This window comes from Rhinoderma darwinii, chromosome 4 (genome assembly GCF_050947455.1).
Source record: "Rhinoderma darwinii isolate aRhiDar2 chromosome 4, aRhiDar2.hap1, whole genome shotgun sequence".
Classification (NCBI taxonomy): Eukaryota; Metazoa; Chordata; class Amphibia; order Anura; family Rhinodermatidae; genus Rhinoderma; species Rhinoderma darwinii.
In genome coordinates, this window is record NC_134690.1 from 1,092,501 (window position 1) to 1,105,000 (window position 12,500).

Below are 12,500 nucleotides of genomic sequence, written 5' to 3' on the forward strand. Positions count from 1 at the left end.
ACCCAGAGGTCGATGGATCGAAACCATCCTCTGCTAAGTGCTCTTATCCAGCTTTTTAAATCTCAATTTCTCATACTACCCATTGTCTCTACTTCAACAGAGGGGGGCAGGTGTAGACCTCTGGGCCAACAACCAAAAAAGCCAAAGGATCTGCACCATTTCTTCTACATTGCCACTTTCTTAGCCTGATTTGGGGATTTTTTTTTCCTCCTCACAATTCTTGACTCCTAGCATGTTAGAAAATGGTAAAACCTATGGGTAACCTATACTTTTACAACACCTGGCACCCCGCAAGCTCCACACTCTTCCTTTCCTTACGGCAGAGAGACATCCATACTTAAAAAAAAAAAAAAAAAGCTTTAATACAACCGGTTTACCAACATGTGTAAATCACACCTGTGGTGTCTCAAGCACCACAACCCGGCGGCACAAATGGGGAATTAGCTCAAATGGTAGAGCGCTCGCTTTGCATGCGAGAAGTAGCGGGATCGATGCCCGCATTCTCCAATAGTTTTGCTTGCAGATCTTCTCAAAACATGGGACATTTTTCCTCTCGTTGCTTGCTCATGAAACATATTTGCAAGCTTAGGAAACAGGCAGTGGCAAGCTTAGAAGGCAAGCTTAGAAGGCAAGCAACAGCAGAGTGGCGCAGCGGAAGCGTGCTGGGCCCATAACCCAGAGGTCGATGGATCGAAACCATCCTCTGCTAAGTGCTCTTATCCAGCTTTGTAAATCTCAATTTCTCATACTACCCATTGTCTCTACTTCAACAGAGGGAGGCAGGTGTAGACTTCTGGGCCAACAACCAAAAAAGCCAAAGGATCTGCACCATTTCTTCTACATTGCCACTTTCTTAGCCTGATTTGGGGATTTTTTTTTCCTCCTCACAATTCTTGACTCCTAGCATGTTAGAAAATGGTAAAACCTATGGGTAACCTATACTTTTACAACACCTGGCACCCCGCAAGCTCCACACTCTTCCTTTCCTTACGGCAGAGAGACATCCATAGTTAAAAAAAAAAAAAAAAAAGCTTTAATACAACCGGTTTACCAACATGTGTAAATCACACCTGTGGTGTCTCAAGCACCACAACCCGGCGGCACAAATGGGGAATTAGCTCAAATGGTAGAGCGCTCGCTTTGCATGCGAGAAGTAGCGGGATCGATGCCCGCATTTTCCAATAGTTTTGATTGCAGATCTTCTCAAAACACGGGACATTTTTCCTCTCGTTGCTTGCTCATGAAACATATTTGCAAGCTTAGGAAACAGGCAGTGGCAAGCTTAGAAGGCAAGCTTAGAAGGCAAGCAACAGCAGAGTGGCGCAGCGGAAGCATGCTGGGCCCATAACCCAGAGGTCGATGGATCGAAACCATCCTCTGCTAAGTGCTCTTATCCAGCTTTTTAAATCTCAATTTCTCATACTACCCATTGTCTCTACTTCAACAGAGGGGGGCAGGTGTAGACCTCTGGGCCAACAACCAAAAAAGCCAAAGGATCTGCACCATTTCTTCTACATTGCCACTTTCTTAGCCTGATTTGGGGATTTTTTTTTCCTCCTCACAATTCTTGACTCCTAGCATGTTAGAAAATGGTAAAACCTATGGGTAACCTATACTTTTACAACACCTGGCACCCCGCAAGCTCCACACTCTTCCTTTCCTTACGGCAGAGTGACATCCATACTTAAAAAAAAAAAAAAAAAGCTTTAATACAACCGGTTTACCAACATGTGTAAATCACACCTGTGGTGTCTCAAGCACCACAACCCGGCGGCACAAATGGGGAATTAGCTCAAATGGTAGAGCGCTCGCTTTGCATGCGAGAAGTAGCAGGATCGATGCCCGCATTCTCCAATAGTTTTGATTGCAGATCTTCTCAAAACACGGGACATTTTTCCTCTTGTTGCTTGCTCATGAAACATATTTGCAAGCTTAGGAAACAGGCAGTGGCAAGCTTAGAAGGCAAGCTTAGAAGGCAAGCAACAGCAGAGTGGCGCAGCGGAAGCGTGCTGGGCCCATAACCCAGAGGTCGATGGATCGAAACCATCCTCTGCTAAGTGCTCTTATCCAGCTTTTTAAATCTCAATTTCTCATACTACCCATTGTCTCTACTTCAACAGAGGGGGGCAGGTGTAGACCTCTGGGCCAACGACCAAAAAAGCCAAAGGATCTGCACCATTTCTTCTACATTGCCACTTTCTTAGCCTGATTTGGGGATTTTTTTTTCCTCCTCACAATTCTTGACTCCTAGCATGTTAGAAAATGGTAAAACCTATGGGTAACCTATACTTTTACAACACCTGGCACCCCGCAAGCTCCACACTCTTCCTTTCCTTACGGCAGAGAGACATCCATACTTAAAAAAAAAAAAAAAAAGCTTTAATACAACCGGTTTACCAACATGTGTAAATCACACCTGTGGTGTCTCAAGCACCACAACCCGGTGGCACAAATGGGGAATTAGCTCAAATGGTAGAGCGCTCGCTTTGCATGCGAGAAGTAGCGGGATCGATGCCCGCATTCTCCAATAGTTTTGATTGCAGATCTTCTCAAAACACGGGACATTTTTCCTCTCGTTGCTTGCTCATGAAACATATTTGCAAGCTTAGGAAACAGGCAGTGGCAAGCTTAGAAGGCAAGCTTAGAAGGCAAGCAACAGCAGAGTGGCGCAGCGGAAGCATGCTGGGCCCATAACCCAGAGGTCGATGGATCGAAACCATCCTCTGCTAAGTGCTCTTATCCAGCTTTTTAAATCTCAATTTCTCATACTACCCATTGTCTCTACTTCAACAGAGGGGGGCAGGTGTAGACCTCTGGGCCAACAACCAAAAAAGCCAAAGGATCTGCACCATTTCTTCTACATTGCCACTTTCTTAGCCTGATTTGGGGATTTTTTTTTCCTCCTCACAATTCTTGACTCCTAGCATGTTAGAAAATGGTAAAACCTATGGGTAACCTATACTTTTACAACACCTGGCACCCCGCAAGCTCCACACTCTTCCTTTCCTTACGGCAGAGTGACATCCATACTTAAATAAAAATAAAAAAAAATAAAAAAAAGCTTTAATACAACCGGTTTACCAACATGTGTAAATCACACCTGTGGTGTCTCAAGCACCACAACCCGGCGGCACAAATGGGGAAATAGCTCAAATGGTAGAGCGCTCGCTTTGCATGCGAGAAGTAGCGGGATCGATGCCCGCATTCTCCAATAGTTTTGATTGCAGATCTTCTCAAAACACGGGACATTTTTCCTCTCGTTGCTTGCTCATGAAACATATTTGCAAGCTTAGGAAACAGGCAGTGGCAAGCTTAGAAGGCAAGCTTAGAAGGCAAGCAACAGCAGAGTGGCGCAGCGGAAGCATGCTGGGCCCATAACCCAGAGGTCGATGGATCGAAACCATCCTCTGCTAAGTGCTCTTATCCAGCTTTTTAAATCTCAATTTCTCATACTACCCATTGTCTCTACTTCAACAGAGGGGGGCAGGTGTAGACCTCTGGGCCAACAACCAAAAAAGCCAAAGGATCTGCACCATTTCTTCTACATTGCCACTTTCTTAGCCTGATTTGGGGATTTTTTTTTCCTCCTCACAATTCTTGACTCCTAGCATGTTAGAAAATGGTAAAACCTATGGGTAACCTATACTTTTACAACACCTGGCACCCTGCAAGCTCCACACTCTTCCTTTCCTTACGGCAGAGAGACATCCATACTTAAAAAAAAAAAAAAAAAGCTTTAATACAACCGGTTTACCAACATGGATAAATCACACCTGTAGTGTCTCAAGCACCACAACCCGGCGGCACAAATGGGGAATTAGCTCAAATGGTAGAGCGCTCGCTTTGCATGCGAGAAGTAGCGGGATCGATGCCCGCATTCTCCAATAGTTTTGATTGCAGATCTTCTCAAAACACGGGACATTTTTCCTCTCGTTGCTTGCTCATGAAACATATTTGCAAGCTTAGGAAACAGGCAGTGTCAAGCTTAGAAGGCAAGCTTAGAAGGCAAGCAACAGCAGAGTGGCGCAGCGGAAGCGTGCTGGGCCCATAACCCAGAGGTCGATGGATCGAAACCATCCTCTGCTAAGTGCTCTTATCCAGCTTTTTAAATCTCAATTTCTCATACTACCCATTGTCTCTACTTCAACAGAGGGGGGCAGGTGTAGACCTCTGGGCCAACAACCAAAAAAGCCAAAGGATCTGCACCATTTCTTCTACATTGCCACTTTCTTAGCCTGATTTGGGGATTTTTTTTTCCTCCTCACAATTCTTGACTCCTAGCATGTTAGAAAATGGTAAAACCTATGGGTAACCTATACTTTTACAACACCTGGCACCCCGCAAGCTCCACACTCTTCCTTTCCTTACGGCAGAGAGACATCCATACTTAAAAAAAAAAAAAAAAAAAGCTTTAATACAACCGGTTTACCAACATGTGTAAATCACACCTGTGGTGTCTCAAGCACCACAACCCGGCGGCACAAATGGGGAATTAGCTCAAATGGTAGAGCGCTCGCTTTGCATGCGAGAAGTAGCGGGATCGATGCCCGCATTCTCCAATAGTTTTGATTGCAGATCTTCTCAAAACACGGGACATTTTTCCTCTCGTTGCTTGCTCATGAAACATATTTGCAAGCTTAGGAAACAGGCAGTGGCAAGCTTAGAAGGCAAGCAACAGCAGAGTGGCGCAGCGGAAGCGTGCTGGGCCCATAACCCAGAGGTCGATGGATCGAAACCATCCTCTGCTAAGTGCTCTTATCCAGCTTTTTAAATCTCAATTTCTCATACTACCCATTGTCTCTACTTCAACAGAGGGGGGCAGGTGTAGACCTCTGGGCCAACAACCAAAAAAGCCAAAGGATCTGCACCATTTCTTCTACATTGCCACTTTCTTAGCCTGATTTGGGGATTTTTTTTTCCTCCTCACAATTCTTGACTCCTAGCATGTTAGAAAATGGTAAAACCTATGGGTAACCTATACTTTTACAACACCTGGCACCCCGCAAGCTCCACACTCTTCCTTTCCTTACTGCAGAGAGACATCCATACTTAAATAAAAAAAAAAAAAAGCTTTAATACAACCGGTTTACCAACATGTGTAAATCACACCTGTGGTGTCTCAAGCACCACAACCCGGCGGCACAAATGGGGAATTAGCTCAAATGGTAGAGCGCTCGCTTTGCATGCGAGAAGTAGCGGGATCGATGCCCGCATTCTCCAATAGTTTTGATTGCAGATCTTCTCAAAACACGGGACATTTTTCCTCTCGTTGCTTGCTCATGAAACATATTTGCAAGCTTAGGAAACAGGCAGTGGCAAGCTTAGAAGGCAAGCTTAGAAGGCAAGCAACAGCAGAGTGGCGCAGCGGAAGCATGCTGGGCCCATAACCCAGAGGTCGATGGATCGAAACCATCCTCTGCTAAGTGCTCTTATCCAGCTTTTTAAATCTCAATTTCTCATACTACCCATTGTCTCTACTTCAACAGAGGGGGGCAGGTGTAGACCTCTGGGCCAACAACCAAAAAAGCCAAAGGATCTGCACCATTTCTTCTACATTGCCACTTTCTTAGCCTGATTTGGGGATTTTTTTTTCCTCCTCACAATTCTTGACTCCTAGCATGTTAGAAAATGGTAAAACCTATGGGTAACCTATACTTTTACAACACCTGGCACCCCGCAAGCTCCACACTCTTCCTTTCCTTACGGCAGAGAGACATCCATACTTAAAAAAAAAAAAAAAAAAGCTTTAATACAACCGGTTTACCAACATGTGTAAATCACACCTGTGGTGTCTCAAGCACCACAACCCGGCGGCACAAATGGGGAATTAGCTCAAATGGTAGAGCGCTCGCTTTGCATGCGAGAAGTAGCGGGATCGATGCCCGCATTCTCCAATAGTTTTGATTGCAGATCTTCTCAAAACACGGGACATTTTTCCTCTCGTTGCTTGCTCATGAAACATATTTGCAAGCTTAGGAAACAGGCAGTGTCAAGCTTAGAAGGCAAGCTTAGAAGGCAAGCAACAGCAGAGTGGCGCAGCGGAAGCGTGCTGGGCCCATAACCCAGAGGTCGATGGATCGAAACCATCCTCTGCTAAGTGCTCTTATCCAGCTTTTTAAATCTCAATTTCTCATACTACCCATTGTCTCTACTTCAACAGAGGGGGGCAGGTGTAGACCTCTGGGCCAACAACCAAAAAAGCCAAAGGATCTGCACCATTTCTTCTACATTGCCACTTTCTTAGCCTGATTTGGGGATTTTTTTTTCCTCCTCACAATTCTTGACTCCTAGCATGTTAGAAAATGGTAAAACCTATGGGTAACCTATACTTTTACAACACCTGGCACCCCGCAAGCTCCACACTCTTCCTTTCCTTACGGCAGAGAGACATCCATACTTAAATAAAAAAAAAAAAAAAAAAAAAAAGCTTTAATACAACCGGTTTACCAACATGTGTAAATCACACCTGTGGTGTCTCAAGCACCACAACCCGGCGGCACAAATGGGGAATTAGCTCAAATGGTAGAGCGCTCGCTTTGCATGCGAGAAGTAGCGGGATCGATGCCCGCATTCTCCAATAGTTTTGATTGCAGATCTTCTCAAAACACGGGACATTTTTCCTCTCGTTGCTTGCTCATGAAACATATTTGCAAGCTTAGGAAACAGGCAGTGGCAAGCTTAGAAGGCAAGCTTAGAAGGCAAGCAACAGCAGAGTGGCGCAGCGGAAGCGTGCTGGGCCCATAACCCAGAGGTCGATGGATCGAAACCATCCTCTGCTAAGTGCTCTTATCCAGCTTTTTAAATCTCAATTTCTCATACTACCCATTGTCTCTACTTCAACAGAGGGGGGCAGGTGTAGACCTCTGGGCCAACAACCAAAAAAGCCAAAGGATCTGCACCATTTCTTCTACATTGCCACTTTCTTAGCCTGATTTGGGGATTTTTTTTTTCCTCCTCACAATTCTTGACTCCTAGCATGTTAGAAAATGGTAAAACCTATGGGTAACCTATACTTTTACAACACCTGGCACCCCGCAAGCTCCACACTCTTCCTTTCCTTATGGCAGAGAGACATCCATACTTAAAAAAAAAAAAAAAAAGCTTTAATACAACCGGTTTACCAACATGGGTAAATCACACCTGTGGTGTCTCAAGCACCACAACCCGGCGGCACAAATGGGGAATTAGCTCAAATGGTAGAGCGCTCGCTTTGCATGCGAGAAGTAGCGGGATCGATGCCCACATTCTCCAATAGTTTTGATTGCAGATCTTCTCAAAACACGGGACATTTTTCCTCTCGTTGCTTGCTCATGAAACATATTTGCAAGCTTAGGAAACAGGCAGTGGCAAGCTTAGAAGGCAAGCTTAGAAGGCAAGCAACAGCAGAGTGGCGCAGCGGAAGCGTGCTGGGCCCATAACCCAGAGGTCGATGGATCGAAACCATCCTCTGCTAAGTGCTCTTATCCAGCTTTTTAAATCTCAATTTCTCATACTACCCATTGTCTCTACTTCAACAGAGGGGGGCAGGTGTAGACCTCTGGGCCAACAACCAAAAAAGCCAAAGGATCTGCACCATTTCTTCTACATTGCCACTTTCTTAGCCTGATTTGGGGATTTTTTTTTTCCTCCTCACAATTCTTGACTCCTAGCATGTTAGAAAATGGTAAAACCTATGGGTAACCTATACTTTTACAACACCTGGCACCCCGCAAGCTCCACACTCTTCCTTTCCTTACGGCAGAGAGACATCCATACTTAAAAAAAAAAAAAAAAAGCTTTAATACAACCGGTTTACCAACATGGGTAAATCACACCTGTGGTGTCTCAAGCACCACAACCCGGCGGCACAAATGGGGAATTAGCTCAAATGGTAGAGCGCTCGCTTTGCATGCGAGAAGTAGCGGGATCGATGCCCACATTCTCCAATAGTTTTGATTGCAGATCTTCTCAAAACACGGGACATTTTTCCTCTCGTTGCTTGCTCATGAAACATATTTGCAAGCTTAGGAAACAGGCAGTGGCAAGCTTAGAAGGCAAGCTTAGAAGGCAAGCTTAGAAGGCAAGCAACAGCAGAGTGGCGCAGCGGAAGCATGCTGGGCCCATAACCCAGAGGTCGATGGATCGAAACCATCCTCTGCTAAGTGCTCTTATCCAGCTTTTTAAATCTCAATTTCTCATACTACCCATTGTCTCTACTTCAACAGAGGGGGGCAGGTGTAGACCTCTGGGCCAACAACCAAAAAAGCCAAAGGATCTGCACCATTTCTTCTACATTGCCACTTTCTTAGCCTGATTTGGGGATTTTTTTTTCCTCCTCACAATTCTTGACTCCTAGCATGTTAGAAAATGGTAAAACCTATGGGTAACCTATACTTTTACAACACCTGGCACCCCGCAAGCTCCACACTCTTCCTTTCCTTACGGCAGAGAGACATCCATACTTAAAAAAAAAAAAAAAAGCTTTAATACAACCGGTTTACCAACATGTGTAAATCACACCTGTGGTGTCTCAAGCACCACAACCCGGCGGCACAAATGGGGAATTAGCTCAAATGGTAGAGCGCTCGCTTTGCATGCGAGAAGTAGCGGGATCGATGCCCGCATTCTCCAATAGTTTTGATTGCAGATCTTCTCAAAACACAGGACATTTTTCCTCTCGTTGCTTGCTCATGAAACATATTTGCAAGCTTAGGAAACAGGCAGTGGCAAGCTTAGAAGGCAAGCTTAGAAGGCAAGCAACAGCAGAGTGGTGCAGCGGAAGCATGCTGGGCCCATAACCCAGAGGTCGATGGATCGAAACCATCCTCTGCTAAGTGCTCTTATCCAGCTTTTTAAATCTCAATTTCTCATACTACCCATTGTCTCTACTTCAACAGAGGGGGGCAGGTGTAGACCTCTGGGCCAACAACCAAAAAAGCCAAAGGATCTGCACCATTTCTTCTACATTGCCACTTTCTTAGCCTGATTTGGGGATTTTTTTTTCCTCCTCACAATTCTTGACTGCTAGCATGTTAGAAAATGGTAAAACCTATGGGTAACCTATACTTTTACAACACCTGGCACCCCGCAAGCTCCACACTCTTCCTTTCCTTATGGCAGAGAGACATCCATACTTAAAAAAAAAAAAAAAAAGCTTTAATACAACCGGTTTACCAACATGTGTAAATCACACCTGTGGTGTCTCAAGCACCACAACCCGGTGGCACAAATGGGGAATTAGCTCAAATGGTAGAGCGCTCGCTTTGCATGCGAGAAGTAGCGGGATCGATGCCCGCATTCTCCAATAGTTTTGATTGCAGATCTTCTCAAAACACGGGACAATTTTCCTCTCGTTGCTTGCTCATGAAACATATTTGCAAGCTTAGGAAACAGGCAGTGGCAAGCTTAGAAGGCAAGCTTAGAAGACAAGCAACAGCAGAGTGGCACAGCGGAAGCCTGCTGGGCCCATAACCCAGAGGTCGATTGATCGAAACCATCCTCTGCTAAGTGCTCTTATCCAGCTTTTTAAATCTCAATTTCTCATACTACCCATTGTCTCTACTTCAACAGAGGGGGGCAGGTGTAGACTTCTGGGCCAACAACCAAAAATCCAAAGGATCTGCACCATTTCTTCTACATTGCCACTTTCTTAGCCTGATTTGGGGATTTTTTTTTTCCTCCTCAAAATTCTTGACTCCTAGCATGTTAGAAAATGGTAAAACCTATGGGTAACCTATACTTTTACAACACCTGGCACCCCGCAAGCTCCACACTCTTCCTTTCCTTACGGCAGAGTGACATCCATACTTAAAAAAAAAAAAAAAAAAAGCTTTAATACAACCGGTTTACCAACATGGGTAAATCACACCTGTGGCGTCTCAAGCACCACAGCCCAGCGGCACAAATGGGGAATTAGCTCAAATGGTAGAGCGCTCGCTTCGCATGCGAGAAGTAGCGGGATCGATACCCGCATTCTCCAATAGTTTTGATTGCAGTTCTTCTCAAAACACGGGACAATTTTCCTCTCGTTGCTTGCTCATGAAACATATTTGCAAGCTTAGGAAACAGGCAGTGGCAAGCTTAGGAGGCAAGCTTAGAAGACAAGCAACAGCAGAGTGGCGCAGCGGAAGCGTGCTGGGCCCATAACCCAGAGGTCGATGGATCAAAACCATCCTCTGCTAAGTGCTCTTATCCAGCTTTTTAAATCTCAATTTCTCATACTACCCATTGTCTCTACTTCAACAGAGGGGGGCAGGTGTAGACCTCTGGGCCAACAACCAAAAAAGCCAAAGGATCTGCACCATTTCTTCTACATTGCCACTTTCTTAGCCTGATTTGGGGATTTTTTTTTTCCTCTTCAAAATTCTTGACTCCTAGCATGTTAGAAAATGGTAAAACCTATGGGTAACCTATACTTTTACAACACCTGGCACCCCGCAAGCTCCACACTCTTCCTTTCCTTACGGCAGAGTGACATCCATACTTAAAAAAAAAAAAAAAAAAGCTTTAATACAACCGGTTTACCAACATGGGTAAATCACACCTGTGGCGTCTCAAGCACCACAGCCCAGCGGCACAAATGGGGAATTAGCTCAAATGGTAGAGCGCTCGCTTCGCATGCGAGAAGTAGCGGGATCGATACCCGCATTCTCCAATAGTTTTGATTGCAGTTCTTCTCAAAACACGGGGCAATTTTCCTCTCGTTGCTTGCTCATGAAACATATTTGCAAGCTTAGGAAACAGGCAGTGGCAAGCTTAGGAGGCAAGCTTAGAAGACAAGCAACAGCAGAGTGGCGCAGCGGAAGCGTGCTGGGCCCATAACCCAGAGGTCGATGGATCGAAACCATCCTCTGCTAAGTGCTCTTATCCAGCTTTTTAAATCTCAATTTCTCATACTACCCATTGTCTCTACTTCAACAGAGGGGGGCAGGTGTAGACCTCTGGGCCAACAACCAAAAAAGCCAAAGGATCTGCACCATTTCTTCTACATTGCCACTTTCTTAGCCTGATTTGGGGATTTTTTTTTTCCTCCTCAAAATTCTTGACTCCTAGCATGTTAGAAAATGGTAAAACCTATGGGTAACCTATACTTTTACAACACCTGGCACCCCGCAAGCTCCACACTCTTCCTTTCCTTACGGCAGAGTGACATCCATTCTTAAAAAAAAAAAAAAAAAAAGCTTTAATACAACCGGTTTACCAACATGGGTAAATCACACCTGTGGCGTCTCAAGCACCACAGCCCTGCGGCACAAATGGGGAATTAGCTCAAATGGTAGAGCGCTCGCTTCGCATGCGAGAAGTAGCGGGATCGATACCCGCATTCTCCAATAGTTTTGATTGCAGTTCTTCTCAAAACACGGGACAATTTTCCTCTCGTTGCTTGCTCATGAAACATATTTGCAAGCTTAGGAAACAGGCAGTGGCAAGCTTAGAAGGCAAGCTTAGAAGACAAGCAACAGCAGAGTGGCACAGCGGAAGCGTGCTGGGCCCATAACCCAGAGGTCGATGGATCGAAACCATCCTCTGCTAAGTGCTCTTATCCAGCTTTTTAAATCTCAATTTCTCATACTACCCATTGTCTCTACTTCAACAGAGGGGGGCAGGTGTAGACTTCTGGGCCAACAACCAAAAATCCAAAGGATCTGCACCATTTCTTCTACATTGCCACTTTCTTAGCCTGATTTCGGGATTTTTTTTTTCCTCCTCAAAATTCTTGACTCCTAGCATGTTAGAAAATGGTAAAACCTATGGGTAACCTATACTTTTACAACACCTGGCACCCCGCAAGCTCCACACTCTTCCTTTCCTTACGGCAGAGTGACATCCATACTTAAAAAAAAAAAAAAAAAAAAGCTTTAATACAACCGGTTTACCAACATGGGTAAATCACACCTGTGGCGTCTCAAGCACCACAGCCCAGCGGCACAAATGGGGAATTAGCTCAAATGGTAGAGCGCTCGCTTCGCATGCGAGAAGTAGCGGGATCGATACCCGCATTCTCCAATAGTTTTGATTGCAGTTCTTCTCAAAACACGGGACAATTTTCCTCTCGTTGCTTGCTCATGAAACATATTTGCAAGCTTAGGAAACAGGCAGTGGCAAGCTTAGGAGGCAAGCTTAGAAGACAAGCAACAGCAGAGTGGCGCAGCGGAAGCGTGCTGGGCCCATAACCCAGAGGTCGATGGATCGAAACCATCCTCTGCTAAGTGCTCTTATCCAGCTTTTTAAATCTCAATTTCTCATACTACCCATTGTCTCTACTTCAACAGAGGGGGGCAGGTGTAGACCTCTGGGCCAACAACCAAAAAAGCCAAAGGATCTGCACCATTTCTTCTACATTGCCACTTTCTTAGCCTGATTTGGGGATTTTTTTTTTCCTCCTCAAAATTCTTGACTCCTAGCATGTTAGAAAATGGTAAAACCTATGGGTAACCTATACTTTTACAACACCTGGCACCCCGCAAGCTCCACACTCTTCCTTTCCTTACGGCAGAGTGACATCCATACTTAAAAAAAAA

General features: G+C 45.0%; 4 non-coding genes across 4 annotated transcripts; all 4 read left to right on the forward strand.

Annotated features, from left to right (window-relative positions):
* The first annotated feature begins 9,885 nt into the window (after positions 1–9,885).
* Positions 9,886–9,958, forward strand: TRNAA-CGC (transfer RNA alanine (anticodon CGC)). Its single transcript has one exon. It is a non-coding gene; the product is annotated as a tRNA-Ala (tRNA).
* A 602-nt stretch (positions 9,959–10,560) lies between these two features.
* TRNAA-CGC (transfer RNA alanine (anticodon CGC)) lies at positions 10,561–10,633 on the forward strand. The gene has a single exon. It is a non-coding gene; the product is annotated as a tRNA-Ala (tRNA).
* A 603-nt stretch (positions 10,634–11,236) lies between these two features.
* On the forward strand, positions 11,237–11,309 carry TRNAA-CGC (transfer RNA alanine (anticodon CGC)). The gene has a single exon. It is a non-coding gene; the product is annotated as a tRNA-Ala (tRNA).
* A 603-nt stretch (positions 11,310–11,912) lies between these two features.
* On the forward strand, positions 11,913–11,985 carry TRNAA-CGC (transfer RNA alanine (anticodon CGC)). Its single transcript has one exon. It is a non-coding gene; the product is annotated as a tRNA-Ala (tRNA).
* The last annotated feature ends 515 nt before the right edge of the window (positions 11,986–12,500 follow it).